This window comes from Mastomys coucha, unplaced genomic scaffold, assembly GCF_008632895.1.
Source record: "Mastomys coucha isolate ucsf_1 unplaced genomic scaffold, UCSF_Mcou_1 pScaffold15, whole genome shotgun sequence".
In the NCBI taxonomy this organism is placed as follows: Eukaryota; Metazoa; Chordata; class Mammalia; order Rodentia; family Muridae; genus Mastomys; species Mastomys coucha.
The window spans coordinates 157,398,778-157,420,079 of record NW_022196897.1 but is presented as its reverse complement, the minus strand read 5'-3'; the positions used below and the strand labels follow the sequence as shown (position 1 = coordinate 157,420,079).

At 41.2% G+C, this 21,302-nt stretch overlaps 1 long non-coding RNA gene across 1 annotated transcript in view; it reads right to left on the bottom strand.

The window, feature by feature from the left end:
- Positions 1-15,203: 15,203 nt before the first annotated feature.
- LOC116092558 overlaps positions 15,204-21,302 on the bottom strand; it is a 7,140-nt gene continuing 1,041 nt past the window's right edge. The window contains exons 2-3 of the long non-coding RNA XR_004119326.1: positions 16,806-16,959; positions 15,204-15,462 (exon numbers count right to left, since the gene is read on the bottom strand). This is a non-coding gene — a long non-coding RNA (uncharacterized LOC116092558). The remainder of the gene's footprint in view (positions 15,463-16,805; positions 16,960-21,302) is intronic.

The window sequence follows — 21,302 nt, the reverse complement described above, 5'->3', positions numbered from 1 at the left end:
TTTTATCAGACTTTCAAAGAAAACCTAATATCAATACTCCTCAAACTATTCCACAAAGTAGAAACAGAGGATACTCTACCCAATTCATTTTACGAAGCCACAATTACTCTTATACCTAAACCACATAAAGACCTAACAAAAAAATAAAACTTCAGACCAATTTCCCTTATGAATATCGATGCAAAAATACTCAATAAAATTCTTGCAAACCAAATCCAAGAACACAGCAAACCTATCATCCATCATGATCGAGTAGGCTTCATCCCAGGGATGCAGGGATGGTTCAATATTTGGAAATCCATCAACATAATTCACTGTATAAACAAACTCAAAGAAAATAACCATATGATCATCTCATTAGATGCTGAGAAAACATTTGACAAAATCCAACATCCCTTCATGATAAAAGTCTTGGAAAGATCAGGAATTCAAGGCCCATACTTAAACAAAGTAAAAGCAATATACAGAAAACCAGTAGCCAACATCAAACTAAATGGAGGCCAGGCGGTGGTGGTGCATGCCTTTAATCCTAGCACTTGGGAGGCAGAGGCAGGCGTATTTCTGAGTTCAAGGCCAGTCTGGTCTACAGAGTGAGTTCCAGGACAGCCACGGTTACACAGAGAAACCCTGTCTCGAAAAACTAAATGGAGAGAAACTTGAAGCAACCCCACTAGAATCAGGGACTAGACAAGGCTGCCCACTCTCTCCCTATCTATTCAAGATTGTACTTGAAGTCCTAGCCAAAGCAATTAGACAACAAAAGGAGATCAAAGGGATACGAATTGGAAAGGAAGACATCAAATTATCACTATTTGATGGTGATACGATAGTATACTTAAGTGATCCCAAAAATTCCACCAGAGAGCTCCTAAACCTGATAAACAACTTCAGCAAAGTAGCTGGATATAAAATTAACTCAAGCAAATCAGTGGCCTTCCTCTACACAAAGGATAAAACAGGCTGAGAAAGAAATTAGGGAAACAACACCTTTCACAATAGTCACAAATAATATAAAATATCTTGGTGTGAATCTAACTAAGCAAGTAAAAGATCTGTTTGACAAAAACTTCAAGTCTCTGAAGAAGGAAATTGAAGAAGATCTCAGAAGTTGGAAAGATTTCCCATGCTCGTAGATTGGCAGGATTAATATAGTAAAAATGGCCATCTTGCTAAAGGCAATCTACAGATTCAATGCAATCCCCATCAAAATTCCAACTCAATTCATCACAGACTTAAAAAAGGCAATTTACAAATTCATCTGGAATGACAAAAAACCTAGGATAGGGAAAACTATTCTCAACAATAAAGGAACCTCAGGTGGAATCACCATCCCTGACCTTAAGCTGTACTACAGAGCAATTGTGATAAAAACTGCATGGTATTGGTACAGTGACAGGCAGGTAGATCAATGGAACAGATCTGAAGACCCAGAAATGAACGCACACACCTATGGTCACTTGATCTTTGACAAAGGAGCTAAAACCATACAGTGGAAAAAAGACAGCATTTTCAACAAATGGTGCTGGCTCAACTGGCGGTTAGCATGTAGAAGAATGCAAATCAATCCATTCCTATCTCCTTGTACAAAGCTCAAGTCCAAGTGGGTCAAGGACCTCCACATTAAACCAGATACACTGAAACTATTAGAAAAGAAAGTGGGGAAGAGCCTCGAACACATAAGCACAGGGGAAAACTTCCTGAAGAGAACACCAATAGCTTATGCTCTAAGATCAAGAATTGACAAATGGGACTTCATAAAGTTGCAAAGCTTCTGTAAGGCAAAAGACACTGTCAGTAGGACAAAATGGCAACCAACAAACTGGGAAAAGATTTTTACTAATCCTATATCTGATAGAGGGCTAATATCCAATATATACAAAGAACTCAAGAAGTTAGACTCCAGAGAACCAAATAACCCTATTAAAAAATGAGGTACAGAGCTAAACAAAGAATTCTTAACTGATGAATACCGAATGACTGAGGAGCACCTAAAGAAATGTTCAACATCCTTAGTCATCAGGGAAATGCAAATCAAAACAACCCTGAGATTCCACCTCACACCAGTCAGATTGGCTAGGATAAAAAACTCAGGTGACAGAAGATGCTGGAGAGGTTGTGGAGAAAGAGGAACACTCCTTTATTGCTGGTGGGATTGCAAGCTGGTACAACCACTCTGGAAATCAGTTTGGTGGTTCCTCCAGAAATTGGACATAGTTCTACCAGAGGACTCAGCTATACCACTCCTGGGCATATACCCAAAAGATACTGCAACATGTAATAAGGACACATGCTCCACCATGTTCATAGCAGCCTTATTTATAATAGCCAGAACCTGAAAACAACCCAGATGTCCCTCAATAGAGGAATGGATACAGAAATTTTGGTACATCTATACAATGGAGTACTACTCAGCTATTAAAAACAATGAATTTATGAAATTCTTAGAGAAATGCATGGATCTGGAGAATATCATCCTGACTGAGGTAACCCAATCATAAAAGAACACACATGGTATGCACTCTCTGATAAGTGGTTATTAGTCCCGAAGTTCAGAATACATGAAGAACAACCCACAAACCACAAGAAACTCAAGAAGAAGGAAGACCAAAATGTGGACATTTCATTCCTTCTTAAAAGGGGGAACAAAATACCCACAGAAGGAATTGCAGAGACTAACTATGGAGCAGAGACTGAAGGAAGGACAATCCAGCCTGATTTAGCTGTCTCCTGAGAGGCTCTGACGGTACCTGACTAATACAGAAGTAGAAGCTCACAGCCATCCATTGAACTAAGTACAGGGTTCCCAGTGAAGGAGTTAGAGAAAGGACCAATGGAGCTGAGGGGTTTGCAGCCCCTTAGGATGAACAACAATATGAACTAACTAGTACCCTCAGAGCTCCCAGGGTCTCAACCACCAACCAAGGAGTACACATGATGGGACTAATGGCTCTGGCAGCATGTGTATAGTAGAGGATTGCAAAGTCGGTCATCAATGGGAGAAGACACCCTTGGCCCTGTGAAGGTTCTGTGCCCCAGTGTATGGGAATGCCAGGGCCAGTAAGCAGGAGAGGGTGAGGTGGCGAGCAGGGGGATGGGGGAGGGAACAAGGGTTTGTTCTTGTTTTTTCTTTTTCTTTCTTTTTTTTTTTTTTTTGGAGGGGAATCTGAGAAATATGACATGTAAATAAAGAAAATATCTAATAAAAGAAAAAACAAAAAAGAAAAAAGTATAACAAAGAATAAAAATTGTAATACTTTCCCTTATAATGAACATGATGTCAAAATAAAAATTAAAAAAAAAAAAATTAGCAAACACCTGCCACAGATGAAAAATGATTCTCTCTGTAGCTGGAGAGGGGGGAGGAGGGGTTGTCAAAATATAGACTGACCAAAACTAGAAACATTCTTAAAAAACACATTCAAGGAGAAGGGGGTGAGAGATGGGGGAAGGACTGTGGGAGGAGTTGACAGTGAGGGAGTGGGTGGGATGTAATAAAAATAAATAAATAAAGATATTAATGCTGAATGTTTATGAAGGATAGAATATGCTAGTTTATAAAATGTAATAAAAATTATATTTAGAAAGAAAGGTATGATTATTGTAATTGGTGACTCTTTAGGTCTACCTCTGTGTACAAGAGTCAAATTTGAGTTTTCTCAAAGTGCATCGGTGAAGGCAGAATGTACGTCACAGATTGCTTAAATCTACCTCTGTGTAAGACAACCTCCCAAAGCTAGTAAACTCTAGTTATTGCAAACAAACAAACAAACAAACAGATTAGTGACAAGACACAGTTGCAAAAAATCTATGCTGTGTCTGAGTAAGTAAACACTTATTGGAGTGAAAGTCAAATGAGTTTTCTGAAACTGCATCTGTGTGGGCAGAACATGTGTCACACTGTGATGCAACACAGGCCCCCTCTTAAAAAGCCCTCTTCTGGTCCTCCTAGCTGCTTCTCTGCAGGATACCTGGCCCTCACAAACAATCCAGGTTTCTCCAAAGCCTGACAAAGCCCATCCAGTGACAAAAACTACCTTGACGATTAATTAATGTGATTTATGTGGGATGTCCCCACTGAATCACTGCTCCAGTGTCAAAAAATGAGCATTTAAAGGACATTGGCAAAGGCTGGCCACAAGTGCTGCTCTGGTCAGGTCTGTAATTTAACACCATCTGCAGAAATAGTCACAACTCCAAACTAACAGATAGCCCTGATCACAGACAGAAAAGACTGGCTCAGGCTGGAAAACGGCATTTGTGTGGGGAGGCTGCATGCAGAAACACTGCCATGGAGATATTAGAGATATTACGTTTCCTCTTCTCTTCAGCTTTGGAGTGCATGCCCTGATGTATGTCTCACTCACAGAGGACCCACTCTGCTATAGACACTCGAGATCTCACCAATAAAACAGACATTTGCCACACAGAATTTGTACATCTTGTGGATGAAGACACTGGATGACATCAATAACCAAATAAATACAAAGCTCTCATAGCCAGGTGGCCGTCCCCAAAGAAGAGAGAATGTTTCTTCCCAGGGGGAACACAGGAGCTGGAGGGCAGGCTAGGTGTTGTGAGATGCTGTCTTCTGGATGGGCCATGGTGTGGCCATGGCTGTTGTTGTTCATGAGCTCATTGAGGCTGGGGTTGCTCGCACAGGGTCAACAAGATAAGTTGACATTCCAGTAGGCAGCACAGATTGATTTCATCAGGTTATAAAACAAAAGAGACATGATAGGGTGAGAGGGATTGTTCTGGAATGTCAGGGAATGGGACAGGAGTTGGGCTGAGAGGGATCAAAATCCACTGTATAGAAGCATGAAATTGTCAAAGAGTAAATACCATATACTCAAACAAAAAGTGTGCATGAATGTGTGTACACGTGTAACTATGTGTGTATGAGTGTGTGCATCTGTGTTTGTGTGTACATGTGCGTGTATGTATATGTGTATAGGTATGTATATGTATGTGTGTGTATAGGTATGTGCTTGTGTGTGTGTGTGTGTGTGTGTGTGTGTGTGTGTGTGTGTGTAAAGTATGGACATGGAACAAAGGGAAGGGATTAGATTACCTACTACAGAACTGGTAAACTGAGGCAGCCTCTCTCTGGGTACCCTGGTTTGCTTTCTTGTTGCTGTAATAAACACCATACTCAAAAGCAACGCAAAGAAAGAGTGTATTTGGCTAGTAACTTACTATACACTCTGGAGGGAAGCCAGAGCAAGAACTCACGGCAGGAACCTGGAGACAGGAGCTGAGACAGAGACAGTAATAGTGCTACTTCCTGCCTTGTTACCTTTCTTACATAGCCCAAGCCCATCAGCCTAGGGTTGGCACCGCCAACAGCGAGCTGGGTTCCCTATATCAGTTATCAAATGCTTCGGGGGGAAAATGCCCACTAATGAGTCTGTGTAGGCAATTCTTCAGCCGAGGATCCCTCTACCCAGGTTTGTGCCAAGCTGACAGCTGAAGGTAGTTGTGATGGGGTAACAGAAGACAGAATCTGGTAAGACACACGTCTAAGAAGTGACTTATTTCAAGGAGACCATGGACCAAACTCCAAGGCATAGGGAAACTGGAAGGAAACAATCACACCTTCCCTATTGAATTCTGAAGAAACATTTTTGTTCCTTGAAAAGTTTGCAATGCATAATACACCTTAGACAAAGCCATCCACAAGGGGTGAGAAGGTTCATTGTTAAAGAAACCTTTACATAAAGCTTATCTATGGATTTTTATCCCTTTCTTTGCACACGGTAGCTCAGTAGTTTGTAAATGACTGTTTTTCTTTCTTTGCAACAAAATATAAACTCCTAGATTTTAAGTGTTCTCGACACATAAGTGAATTTAATTAGTTTGATGTAGCTGTTCCACAATCTATATATTTAAAACATCATGCTGTTCATAGTTCATATATGACAAGAGAAAGACAGAAAACTGAGCAGGAGGGAAGGGTGGAGGCTCTCAGGGGAGGAGGGAGCACTCGGGGAGGGGTAGAGGAGGGATCAGGGGAGGGAGGGAGCACTCGGGGAGGGGTAGAGGAGGAATCATGGAAGAAACCTCTCTAGAGTCTGGGGTTCTTCCTGCTAATGGCTAACCACAGCATTTTCAGAGCTAAGCAACAATGGGCACATAGTGGGTATTCAGATTTCTATTTGATAAAAATAAAATGGGTAATATTAAAATCATGTTCTGCAAACATCATGTAAATATTATTGATAGAAAAAATAAATAAAAAATAAAGTGACTTTCCAGCCCTACACCACTTTGTGACTGGCATATTGAATAGGAGGCCAATAAACCCAGTGCTGGGTTTTACCCTAAAACCCAGGTGACATGAAAAGAACATTAGTGGAGGTGCTTGGCTTATCTTGTTCATCAGAGGATCTGTACTTGAAAATACAATCTCAAAGAGCAGGACATAGGCTTGCTAGAATCCTAGCATTCAAGGGTCAGAGGCAGGATACTTATGAGTTCAAGGCCAGCCTCTGCTACATGCAAGACTCTGACTTAGACACAATTTTTTTTTAAAAAAAAATTTCCTCCAAGGAACCATTCCCTCTCAAAGAGTTAAAATAACTCAGGAATTCAGAAGATCCTCATCTACCATAAGACAGTGTACTAGTCACTACCTAAAACAATGAAATCATGACCCTAGTCTTAGGCTTACCTCAATAACTCCGGGGGAGACCATTGTATCTGCTGCCATGTCTGCCCTTTGCTGGTGGAGAGGAAAGGTAAGACAAAGCAAGAACAAGGATTTGAGGCCCAGTCTGATTACTTTACCAAAATGTGTCCACTGTAACCTGTACTCAGAAAAGGGCATTAGGGCCTGGGATATTACCTCAGCCAATAAAATTATTACTATACAAAAAGATAAAAATTACAAAAAAAAAAAAACATTAAGTGGGTAAGGAGAGGAGGAAGCTGGTTTGCAAACAGATTAGAAGAAATGAGATTAAAATTAAGGTTTCAGGACAGGTGACATAGCTCCTAAAATGTCCGAAAAAGATGCCACCAACTTTTCCCAGAAGAATTAAACCAGACGGGGTCACTTGCACGGGTTGTCGCAGGCAGCCATCTTAGCTGTCATGGACAACAGGCATAATGCTTACTGTCCATCTCCAGTGTTCAGACCCATTCATTCAGATCTAACTACTGAGACCCCTGAAAGGTAATAATAGCACAAAACACACATTAGCATCCACAGCCCAGGGAGATTTCCCAGTTCAAGCCAGATTCTGGGGCTGGTAAAGACACAGCCCATTTTTGGATTTTTGCTCTTGCAGATGGTGGGAAGCCAGAACCGACTGGCTGAGTGGCAGCCCTGTATGAGCCTACATCCCAGATGATCCCTGTGACTTTATTAATGTGGTTCGCTATTACAAGGCTTTGATCTCTGATGGACTTCCCACTGTTCCTCAGAATAAGAAGCCACCCTGGGTTTATTACAGTCCAACTTATCCATAATGCATTTAGGATTATTTTTCCATCCACACCTCTGGCCCCATTATGGCTTCATAGAGAAGTGATTTTTTTCCTTCCCTAAAAATAAGGCATCTTGCTTTAGAATTACATTTTTAAGATGACAGTAATCCAGTAATCGCTTCTCGGAACCCAGATTTGCAGGACAGCATGCCTCCTTAGTGGTTATTATATGTTGCGATACAGAGATGATGAGAGAGCAGGGAGCTTGCTGTTCCCCAGAGTTCAAACCTAATCAAAGTTGACACACATTAAAGGTAAGACTGAAAGGGAAGCAATTTGGGTCTTTTATATCTCAGATCAAGCCCTCAATATGGTACAGGGGAAAAAATTACCCAAAAGCTTCAAAAATTAAGAAAATCTTATTTAATATATGTATATTACATCCAAGTCCTTTTCCCTCCCTGTTACACTTAAAATAACCAGACAAATCATTCCTTTGTATTATAAAATGTGCAGCGACTTCAAAGAAGGCAGTCTATTCCTCTTCGGCTCTGTTTTCCTATGTCTAAGCTGGTGAGTGTTCATTAGACACTCCTTTCCCTTCTGAGGAGGAGAGAAGAGCAAAGCATTTCCCTTATTACTGTACGTGTTCCTATTCCTTTTAAGAAGCCATTTCTTTCACAACACACAGTGGCTTTCTCTGCCTAGGAGACAGGATTGCCAGAGCCCTGAGCATTGGCAGTCTCTGGAAATGCACCTGCTCGTGAGCTGAAGCGAGCATGGACATCACACATTGGGATCTGTTAAAGTCTTGCTAGAAATCCATTCTACCCAGAGGGAGACAGAGGGAGACAGAAAGTGTCAAAGCAGAAAGCACACCTGACTAACAGAGAATTGTGGAGAAGGCACTGCAATGAGGATGCTTTGCTGAGAAATGCAGCTACAAATCCAGTCAGAAGGGGGAAATTTTCTATCTTCATTTAAAGTAAGACTAGCCCCTTGTTCATCAGATCAGAATTAAACCCAGTTTCCTTGGGTTGCTTAAGGATTGAGGAGGAGAAATGTGGGTTTTGGTCCTGATCCTGTTGTGTAAGAACAGCTCCCTCCACTGGGCTCAAAATGACCAAACTGGTTGGCACGGCAGATTCTCAGTTTATGATGTTCCGGCTGCATTCTGACTTGGCTAGTCTCGGATGAAGGATATTTCAAGTCTCATAGTATTATTAGGTTCTGGTGTGTGTGTCTTAACAGAAAGAGATATTAAATATTCCAAAAAATGAAAACAAAATAAACCACACACACACACACACACACACACACACACACACACACACACACACACACAAGATGCTTCCACACAAGGCAGTGCACCCAACACAATGTGTTTTAGTCCTTTCCACATCTATGCTGGTTCAGATTTCTGATAAATGCATTCGTTCCCATTTTAAAAGAAATGGAAAATGGGTGTTAAAATTAGGGTAACAAATATACCCATGAGAAGAGCAAGACTAGATTCAGGGAGAAACTGCATTGTGAGCTTTGACGCATTCAGTCCATGAATGCATGCGACCATTGCTACACATTGCCCTCTGCCTAAATGGCACAGCATGTGGGGGCAGGGTTTGTTACGTGGCGGAGTAGATTGGGGCTACTTTGTGTTTCCCTTCTGCAAATGGTAAAATTCTGATGGAACGCTGGTGCTCAAGCTCCTACTAACCCAGTGCAGTTCCTTCAGGCTTATTCGAATGCAGGACACCAAGGTTGGTTTTTAATCTCATTTTCTGCCTGCTTCTTCTCTAGGATGGCCTCATTCTTAGGAGAGTCTCTCCATGAGCTGTTGAGTTTTCTAACAAATGGAGTGTTCTCAAGCTATAGGTTCCATGACTTATGCAGGTGGGTATGAGGGCTTATGGGAAACTTGTGTGTCTCTATGATTACATCACAATTCAAGTCCATTGTAATCGAACCCAAGGCAGTGTATGTTCACTCAAACCAATTGATGTGACTTTTCCGTGACTGATTCTATGTGAGGTCAGCTGATCAGTTCTAGACCTGTAGACTGGTTGCTTTTCCTAAAGACAATGAATGGGTAAGGTAAAAATGAAAGGAATGTTACAGGCAAATGACAATGATGTGACCAGAGTAAAGAGAGTAACCTCTGGGCAGAACTTCTGTCACTGCATGGCTGCTAGAATCAAGCAGATCATTCTGCATAGCCCAGTACATGAGACACTGGCAAACAGAAACCTGGTCACTTGAAGTCAAGTTCAAAAATGGACAGTGTGTTGTCAACATGGCACAATCTATAAGCACCTGAGACTGTCATCTCAGGAAGGGGTCATCTATATCAGGGTGGCCTATGGGCAGGTCTGTGGGGACTATCCACAAAACGTTTCATCAAAATCGTTGGTATGTGGCTAGAAAGATTGCTCAATGCTAAAGTGTTTGCTGTGTGTGCAACTATAAGGGCTTGTGGTTGGATTCCCAGCAACCCTAGGCTGTTGGAGTAGAGTGCAGGGATCATTGACTAGTCAGTCATCCTAAGACTGAAGGCTCTGAGTTCAATGAGAGGCTCTGACTTAAAAGGTAAGGAGGGATTGGGAGAGTGACAAAAACTTCTGACATGTATGTGGACAGGCACAGGGGAGCTCTTACACACACACACACACACACACACACACACACACAGAGAGAGAGAGAGAGAGAGAGAGAGAGAGAGAGTCTTGAGTATATGTATCAGAGTATATGAGTACATCTATGTAAATGTGTGTGTGTATGTGTGTGTGTGCACATGTGTGTGTGCATGTAGGTATGAAGTATATGATTGGGTGTATGAGAGAGTGAGTTGAATGTATGTGTGCTTCTCTATGTGTGTGTGCATGTGTTGTGAGAGTGTGTTTTAAAATAAAGTCCAAGATATTTAAATGTCGGAATTCTAGGCAAACTAGAGCTCCCATGTTTGAATCAGGAACTGTTAATTTCGCAATGATCGTGAGGCAGTCAAGTCCCCCAGAAATTCCTAGTCTTTGAGTCACTGTCTCAGTGTGTGAGTTGTATCCCACAACACCCAAATCTACAGTAATTAAGAATGGACAAAAGAATGGTTGGGTTTTATGTACACATAATTACTTTTAAAAATAATTTGAAAAGGGGATTATGTTTCAGGTTTAAAGAAGGCAGACCAATACATTACTGTCCATTGAGAACACTACACTAACTCCTCTTTACAATGCATGCGTGCCTTGAGAATTGGGTAATCCATGGCCTGGGAGCCCAGCACCTATCATTAGTTTGCTTTGAACAATACACTAACATCCCTCAGGCTCTTTCTTCCCCAGAACTCTGAAAAAACAGGAAGCACTCTTTTATAAGGGAAAAATGGGGTTGCAATAAGGATTGGTTTGTAGGTCAATATGCACAGTGACTGAAGAGTCACTATTGTCTCTTCAATATCCCATTCAAAAGAAATCTTCGTCTCCAAACCAAAGATAATCAATGGTCGCTCCCACAGGCCATTTCTCAACAGAGAGCAGACAATGTCTTGTTTATTTGCAGGAAATGGTTTGCAGCTCTGTGTGGGTCAGACTGAGAACCTCTCAGGGGCCGGTGAGGATGGTACTATCCTTTCTGAAAAGAGGCGTAGGTTTTTCCAGAAGCTTTGTCTTATCCTGAGGGCATTGAATAGAGACCCGAGGAAGGGGCTGGGGGTCAGACAAAGCCCTTGGCAGAAGGAACATAAGGCTGAGAACTGAGAATGAAGAAGGCCAGTGTTAAGAAGGTGAACCCATGAGCCACAAGTCACAGAGACACTTGATAGAGTGTCAGACTGAATATGAAATGTACAGTGTTGATCCTTTCCCTGTCTTCTATGCTCCCTTCGAATTATCAAAGCTCTGTTTAAACTTTCCAGGCCTCTCACTGTACTTATGTTGATTGAGAGGAAAATAAATGTTTTGGATACTTCAATTGGAACTGACAAAGACGCATGTGCTCTTCTTCAAGTGAGACAGTTCAAGCATTGCAATTACGCCAGAACTGGACAATAGAAAGGTCTGTATAGCATCCTACATGAAGTTAGATATTATGGTGTGACAATCATTGCTAGCTACCATTCTCATGCACATTTTTATCCATACTTTTTTTTTAGAAAAAAAATACAGTTTTGCATAGGAAAACACTGAACTCTTTTACAAAGAGAACTTGATTCTCTGATCTTTCCTAGATGTGTCTGTGCTACATCAGTGCGTTCTGTCCCTGGAGCTGTCAGCAGAAACACCTATGGATGGTGTTCCTTTCCAAAGCCCATGATAGACCCTGCCCCTTTTCCATTCTCAGACTGTGGAAGTGGAAGGCCCTTGAAGCCCTGGAATAGATATGCAAGCATTAGTAAGAATTGTAAACACATGCAGATACCATTCTGGTTTCATGTCCTTGGCTGTGGTAAAATATCCTAACAAAGGCAACTTAAAGAAAAAGGATTTAGTTTAGCTCACAGCTTCCGGTTTCTGATTACAGAGAACTCTAGGCCCAGGGAACTTGAAGCAACTAGTTCCATCGCATCACTGGTTAAGAGCAGAAAGAAAAAACTCATGTATGCATGCCTGCATGATTTCTCCCAGCCTGCCTTCTCTACTGTTCTTTAAATCAAGATCCAAACTTAAGCAAACTTAAGGAACGATGTTGCCTACTTTCTGGATGGGTTTATACACCACAGTTAATGCAGCTTAAGAAAAATCCCTTGCAGCCATGCTCATGGGCCATCCTAATGGAGACAATGCCCCATGGAGACCCCTTCCATGATTCTATATATTGTGTGAAGTTGGCAGTTAATCCCAAGCACCACAGACATCTCATGGCCACCTCACATTGGCCAGCTGGCAGTATGCAGAGCGTGTTGATTCTGTGTCTACAAAGAAGGGAATATAAACTGATAATTGATTTTATTTCTGTACCAGGAATAAGGAATATAAAATAAAATAAAATAAAAATAAAATAAAAACAAGGAGAATATACCAGGACATGAAAACTAGCTTGAATCAAGTCCTGGAATAGCAGGAACCTCAAGGGAGGTTAGAGAAACCAGTTGTAATTTACCAAATGAAAATGAGCTCCCAATCTAATATGGTAAAAGTCTGTTCACAAGTACATCCAGGAAAAAGAGAGGCTGTAACAAATCGCTCTTCACTTAGTTTTCAAGAGAAGACTCACTCTAGCAATAAATCCTGACATTATAAAAGAGTTGAGAATTATCTGTTTTTTCAAGGACCACAGTAAAAATTGATTCTAACACGAAATTACCAACAGAAGCCTTTATTCGGGGTAAAAATTCAGACAATGCAAAGGATCCTCCCATAGAGTATTTAGTGCGATTGGAGACAGGGGTGGTAACTCCGCCACAGATATTCTGGCAGACCACCGTAGAAAAGGTGGCAGACCACCGTAGAAAAGGCGAGCACAGAGAGGCCTCTGAATAACAGCTCAAACAGACATCATGGGCCTCTAATGTGGCACCTAGGGAACGAAGACACAATAGTACTTACACAGCTGAAAGCATCCAAGCCCAGCCTAGCCAGAAAAGAACACTAAAACTAAAATCAATGGGATTTCAGAAGCAGCCAGCCTAGAGGGGCACTATTACACCCACCCCAGAAAAAAAGCTACAGGGAGTCACCGGATGCTGACAGAGAAGGGGAGTCGGGATTCTCCAAGGATGAGAACCCTCATAGGTTTTCTACTCCCAAGTGTTCAGCCCTAAATGTACATACACACAAGTCACATTAAATAGACTCAGGGGTTATATTTATATATACATGTATATACTAGTAATTAAAGAAGGAGAGGAAATGGGGGTGAGATCGTAGGAGTTGGAAAAGGAGAGCATGGGTCAAAAAAAATGATGTAAATACAGGCCTCATGCATGGAATTCTCAAAACAAATAATAAGGTAAATGTTTAAACTGAAAAAAAAAAATGAGAAACCACCAATTAAAGGAAACTAAAGATATGCCGTAACTAGACGTAGCAAATGACTTTTGATCAGATCTCACAACTGGAGAAATGCTACTCGTAAAGGATACGAGCTTTAAAACAAATGGATGTGAAACAGAGGTTAGATCATTCAGCTCAAACTATCTCTGAGTTCCTGACGATGATCTATGCACTGTGGTCAGAGAAAGTCATCTTCTACAGAAACCAATTGATCGAATGGTCTGGTGGAATCCAGTGTTTGAAAATGACTCTCTTTAGGGCAGGGGAGAGGAAGAGAGAGAGAGAAAGAGAGAGAGAAAGAGAGAGCAGGAACAAAAGACAAGGACTGAAGTCAGGAACAGAAGCAGAGTCCATGGAGGGATGCTGCTTACTGGCTTGCTAACTCTCCATAGCTTGCTCCACCTGATTCCTATAATTCCCAGGCCCACTGACTTAGGGGTAGCTCCACTCTTGGTGAACTGGGCCCCCCATCAATAACTAATCAAGAAAATAGACTACAGACTTATGTATATGGAAGCATTTTCTTAACTAAGAGTAACCCTTTCTAAATGACTCTAGCTTATCTCAAGTTGACATAAACCCAGTTTGAAGAACAGGCTACTAAGAAGCGTATTGCATTTTATGGAATTAAATGTTTCTCATTACAAGTGGAAAAGGATTTTTTTTAAAAAAAAAAATATGTCAATGGGAAAAAAGTCAATGAATCAAAGTAAAAGTGTATACTAAAACACGATATGCAGTATATACATTTCAGAAGTGAGGATAAAACAGCTAATGGCATTCTCTGGCTAAAAGGAGAAACGGAAACTGAAAAGAGCATACTAAATATTAATTGAAATATTTAAATGTATAAAAAGTTCATAAACTATACACAACTGAAGAAATGAATTTGAATATAATGACTTCACTCATTCATAATGCAATACAAACTATTAAAATTCACACAGATATAGAGCTTAGTTCTTTGAATTTAAAACTGTTTGTTTATGGCTACTATGTATCCTCACAAGTTTACATGGCTACTATGTATTACATATGTGTGTTCTTGCATGGATTACATGGCCACTCTGTATCACATATGTATATTCTCACATGGTTTACCTGTGCATCATCTCTCTGGGCCTAAACAAGTTAACTCTTTGCTTTCATTTCTTATTCCCAGAACACCAGCTCCATTATTTGTGCTATTTTACTAACTGAACATCAACGGACTGGAGAGATGATTTAGAAGCCAAGAAAACATCCTGTTCTTGTAGCGTCCCCAAATCTGGTTCCCAGAACTGCATCTCAGGGCTCACAAACACCAACTCCAAGTCCAGGGAACATGATCCCCTCTTCTGGTTTCTAAGAACACTTCTACTCACATGTATATACCCCAAACATCAGTGCATACATATTCTCATGTAATTAACAAAATAAGTCTAAAAAATAAGAAATTAATGTGTTTTTAGTAATATTTCAATATAACCTTGGTGCAAAAAGTGACAAAAATAATATAATAAAATAAGATTGAGACATTCATGAATATAAATTAAAAATCTTCATAAAACCCTGGTCAATTATATTTAGTTATGCATATACGGTGCTGCTCAACCTTCCTATTACTATGACTCTAATACAGTTCCTCATGCTGTGCTGACCCCCAACCATAAAATCATTTTGCTGTTACTTCATAGCTGTAATTTTGCTACTGTTATGATCTGAAATGTAAATATTTGATATGCAGGGTATCTGATACACAGCCCCACAGACTGAGAACTACTGATTTAGAAGCCAAGAAGCCATGACTCTTGGGGAACTCTTGTTTAATATCAGAAACGAGTGAATTTTATCTCAAGTCAGTTACATATCAAGAAAGATGATCATTTATAAAACCTGGAGCTGGTATGTTAGTGACTTTTCTATGGCTGTTAGAAAACACCATGACCAAAGGAAACTTAGGGAGAGGGCCTTTATGTCCCTCACTTCCAGAGGGCCACAGTCTACCAGGACAGGAGACACCACGACATGGCAGCAGGAACAGGAAGTTGGACCATTACATTTTTATCTATACAGAAAGCAGAAAGAGAAATCAGAACGTGAGGTAAAGCTGTAATGTTTCAAACTCCACCCACCAGGGACAGACTTCCTCCAGCAAGGGTCTTATCTCCTCAGTTTGATAACTGTTGAAATAGCACTGCAGCTGAGGTAAATGCATGCTACTGAGTGTTCGAATGAATACTGAGTGTTCAAATAAACCTGATGGGGACATTTCTCATTCAAGACCCTCTCACCAGGAATCATGACCAGATATTCACAATAACCAGACAAAAATTAAAGCCATGACCACAAAATTGACCCAAATCATAATTTGCACACCCATTTATTTAGCTTTTTCTAATTCTTCCTAGTCCTTGCTTATCATAATTAATTATATGTTGACTTAAATAGAAAAACACCAATGAATTCACCAATTGATTTTACAGCAAATAAACTTGTAACTCAAGACTGATATATCAAATTAAACAGCCTTTCTGCTGTTCTAAGCTATTTTTTGAGACATTCTCTTCAGCCTTAGCCTCAAACTCATGATTCCCCTGTCTCAGTGCCCCATCCCCCTGTCTCAGCACCCCATCCCCATCTCAGCACCCTATCCCCCTGTCTCAGTGCCCCATGCACTGGGATTATAGGTATATGTGCCACATTGCACAAGATGTTTTGTTTCTTACAAAATGTTTTGTAAAAAACATTGATTTATGTGACTAGGCCTCAAATAAGTCTCTTAAGACTTGACGCTTTGAATTCCATGATGTTATTTTAAAGAAAGTTGACATCCCACTTCAGGTTTCAATTTATAGATTTGATACCAGGTATCAGTCCTGGTGACCAATTGACATAGAAAATGATTCTTTGCTCTCTGAGGCATCTTGGTCATTTAAACTTATGGGCTTGGTACAGAATATCAATTCTGATGATGGATTAGCATGGAAGAATGATTTTGTTCTCATAGATAACCATATTTTACAATCTGAGTTATTGTTACTAATATATTGCTATTGAAATTGCTTAGCGAGCATGTATATATTAGCAGCATCAATGTGTCTTTCTCTCTTTGTGAGTAATAGATTAAGCAGTAAAGCTTAATATTATGAAATTAATTTTCAAATATTGCTGGTTTATGGTTGTGAAGAACGTGTTTGGAAAATTGTTGAATTGAATTAATTGATATTCTGATTTCACTTCTAATGTGAAGCTTCTCTTTAGATTGAAAATAAATGAAGAGAGACACTGAGTTTCTAGACCTATGGACAATCTGATTAGCAGGCAGAGCATTTCTTCAGCACTCATCTGTCTGATGCACACCAACAATGGCCTTGTGACTACAACATTGCTAGAGGAAGGAGAGCTTACATGGCTTCCCTGCAAAGGTACCAGGGATATGGCTGAGTGCCTCCAATCTTCAAAGTCCCAGAAGTCTGCAATCTCCGGGCCCCAAGGGGTTCACATCCTGGTCAGAGTTTTTCACACAGGAGATGATGTTGTTTCTTAAGGACAATAAGGACTACTGTAGAAAATGAAAAAAAGTTTTTCTGGTCCCATACTTACTTACAAGTATAATCTGGAAATGAATTACTGAGCTCATTTCACATATAATTATTTGTATTCAGTAGGAAAATGGGCACAGAGAGAGAAATCCAGACTGCTGCCCATCCCCCCTTCTGTCACTCCATTTTTGATCCTGGCTGAGTCTCCTCTCATCTACCCACAGATGAGACAGAGCAGACACATAAATGTGATTGTGTTTCTCATCTATTGCCTTCTCTCTTTCCTCCCATTCCTCCCTCATTGTTAACATTGCTCAGGCATGTCAGCTAATGGGATGTCTTTTGACTCTAAGTCCAACATAGTCATTTGTTCCCAACATGTTAGTTAGCCAAGAATCAGTGTATGCTTCTCTCAGGTCACAATAATCAAAAGAACAAGGTCACTGGCTTCATGGTATCCACGGAATCCCTAGCAATGGTCAGCCAACCAGTAAGCAATAACAAAAAACCTCACTGACTAACCACAACGAGGAAAGCAAGTAGCATGGAATGCCAAAGGAGAAGACTGCCTGGAGGTGGGAAGATGATAGTGACGCCTGACTGAGCACAAGCTCCACAAATCCACAGTCACCAGGTGGCTTCCCAGAGGAAAGAGGCAGTCAGGAAGTCAATACCACGATGTGCTTACAAGAAAAGCAGAAACGGGTGGAGTCAGGATTGTGAGCAAGAGCAACCAGCAGTGGGGTACAAGAAGATACCCCAGGGACAAGGAGATATCCTGGGGTAAAACATACCCCAGGGGGTCTCTCCTGTACTGCTGGGGCGGGGGCGGGTCAGCCTCTGTGTGTGTGGATTTAGCTGTACACATAGAAGTCTTATTTGGATAAGACTACATATTTTCTGTGTGTATATTTTGCTATAAAATACAATGCATGTACATTTATAAATATGTGTATATATAAATATATAGGTAAACAAGTAAACAAAGAAATAAATAGAAGAGCATACAGAACAGGAATGCCCACAGTCTAGAAAGTTCTGCTCTGCTCCTTAATGATCCACTCAGTCTCATGAATAAATGCTAATTTTACTTATATCAAACTGATTGTCTTCTGTCCTGTATTTTTTTTTCTGCCTTAGCATAATAACTAAGAGGTCAGGTTCAGTTTTCCAACTCGTGAGACTTCATATAAATGAACTCATCCTCGGTGTTGCTTTATGTCTGGTTTGCTTTTAAGAACAGAATCATACAAGCTCAGGACCAGCATAGGAGTGTGGCCACCTTGTTACCCCATTTTGGTTTATGTTTCTCATATCTGTGTTTTTAGTTGTTTGTCCTTAGTCTGTTGTGAGAGTTGGTATTTTGGGCTGCACATTGGGCTATTTCCTTTGGGTCTACTGTGAACACGGCTGATCCAAGCATCCTTCTAGGTGTATCTGTGTGTACCTGCATATGTTCCTGTTAGTGTAGTGCCAACAAAAAAGTGTACCCTTTCAGCTCTAACCTCTGTGTGGTTTCCCAATCACAGTTTGCTCTGTGTATGAAGGCTTGGTACCTTATGGCCATGCCAACCACTGGAATTTCTTTATAACTTTTATTCTCTCTCTCTCTTTCTCTCTTCTTCTTCTTCTCTCTCTCTCTCTCTTTCTCTCTTTCTCTCTCTCTCTTTCTCTTCCTTCTCCTCTTCCTCCTCCTCCTCTCCCCCTTTATTTCCTCTCTTTCTTTCTCTCCTTCTCTTTCCTCCCCTTCTCTTCTTGCTCTTTATCTCCTTTCTCTCTCTTCTTCTCTCTCCTCCCTCTCCCCTCTCTCTTCTCCCTCCATCTCTTCTCTCTCTCTGTCTCTCTCTCTGTCTCTCTCTGTCTCTCTGTCTCTCAGTCTCTCTGTCTCTCTGTCTCTCTGTCTCTCTGTCTCTGTCTCTCTGTCTCTGTCTGTGTCTCTGTCTGTGTCTCTGTCTGTGTCTCTGTCTCTCTCTCTCTCTCTCCCAAGTAGTGTGGATATGTATATATGTGCATCTGGGTGCCCATGTGTGTGGAAGCTTGACATAAAGGGTTGTGTGAAATCCCCTCCTGTTGACTGTCTACATTTAGTTTATGAGACAGGCTCTCCCACTAAACTGTACATGCTTGGCTAAGTTGATTGGCCAGTGAGCCTCGGGGCTTCATCTGTCGCAACCCCCTAGGAGCCCAAGTGATAGAAGCACACCCCAATCCCTAGCTTTCTACACTCTGACTCCAGGATCTAAACTCATATCCAGAACAGTTGTCAGTTTGCAGACTGAACCCTTTCCCAAGTCTACATTCTTAGTTCTTCATGTGAGAACTTACTTTTAATAAGCAGTTACTTTAGTTGTGGGTATACAGCATAGATTCTGAAGCCAGAACTGGCAGGTTTTGCCAACAGATGAGATGTAAGGAATGGACAGGGGGTAATATGGAGGTTGCTAGCCACCTTCCAGAATGATGAGGATAGCTTTTCTTGACATTAGGAAGAGTGGGACCAGGGCTGGAGAGATGTTCCAGCAGTGAGGAGCTCACACTGTTTTGCCAGAGGACCACAGTTCACTTCCTAGCATCCAAAGCTAGCAGATCAAAACTGCCGTTAACTCCAGATCCCATGTTATGAGGCCTCTGGCTTCCTTAGACATCCATACCCATGTGTGTTCATAACCACTCATGTGCACACACACACACACACACACACACACACACTCACATATAAACACACACAAACATACACACACACATGCATGCATGCACATGTACACACACATAAGAAAATTCTTTTAAAAATAAAAAGACTGTGGCCAAAAAGAGATGGAGTCAGGTAGAATCATTGGTCTATATGATCAGATCACACCTGAGAATTATGTTATATAAACATTCTGGGCCAAATAGATATTTTAATATAGGAATCCAGACCTCGGAGGAAAGACCATCAACAGAGAGTCACTGTTACTTTAGGGAATGATATAATTTGGAGGAAGACAGATAGATACAGACACAGATATTAAAAAATGTCAGGCTGGCCTTGGGAGGTGCCAATGTCTCCATGGTTTTACAGGAGGAGAAGAGTCAGAAAGAAGCAGTAAAGGATGAAGAAATGCTTCTAAACAAAGCAACTCAGGGATATTGGAAACTATGAGTGTGCTGACTGGTAAGTAATATTGGTGGTGATGGTATTTTATGGATTCATCTGCAGAGAGTGGGAGTCACAGAAGTCTGGTTGCCTGGGGCTAGTAGGAACCGGTAAGAAAATGATGTTTGTAATGGGCTGAAAGGGACGTTAGGAAATGAGAATGTGTAGAGCTCAGGTTCTATTTTTGACTGGAGAGAAGAGAGGAATGGCTTTGAAAGAAGGAAGAACAGTCACAGCAAGTTAGTGTAAAAATTAGAAAGTTTGGAAACATCGTCATGGTGCGCTGTGATGGTCTAGAAGGGGAGGTAGCTTAGGAATGCAGAGAAAGAAAGAGGAGAAAAACCAGAGCAAAGACCTAGTGACCGGCAGAAATGAGTAGGGCAGAGATGCAGGGCCAGGAAGCCATGACAGAAAGCCCATGACAATGGTCCAGAGGGCTTCCATTTCTGAGTAAAGTTTGAGTGAGATTCCAAGATGGTAGAGAGAAAAATTATGAATAAATAAAAAAATCAAACAAAAGCAAGTTCTAATCCTTACCAGGTAAGCATAAAAAGATAGGTGGCTGGGACCATGTACAACATGATTCCTACGCATGAAAATACAGGCCAGTCACACACATGGACCTTCTTTGACAAGGTTCCACCACGAATATGCCTGTAGAAGCATGCCTAGCTAAGCTATAGTCACACTTAACTGCGAATCAGCAAGTATAACAAAGATTTATTTCCCCCTCACAGAGGTTTAGACTTAAGTACATTCCGGAGTTGATTTAGCTGCTCGGTGATACCACTGAGACACCACATCTTCTGTCTCTGGCTGCTGTGCCTGGCGTACTGGCTCTCATCCTCCTCATGGGCATTCGTGACACAAATCGTAAGGATGTGTTTCTCTAGTCTTAGGAATTTTCTTTGGGGAAAGGTTGGGATTCTTTAGAAGAATCACAAGACTTCTGTCCCCATCTTAATTGCTGTTTCCATGGTTCACAGCCAACCTTAGCTGGTAAGGAGTCAGTCAATGGGTCTGTGAAGGCGGTGGCACCAAAGCTTGCCATGGCTTCGGTTAGGGAAGAATGGCAGCCATGGCTTCGGTCAGGGAAGAATGGCAGCCATGGCTTCGGTCAGGGAAGAATGGCAGCCATGGCTTCGGTTAGGGAAGCACAGCAGCCATGGCTTCGGTTAGGGAAGCACGGCAGCCATGGCTTCGGTTAGGGAAGCACGGCAGCCATGG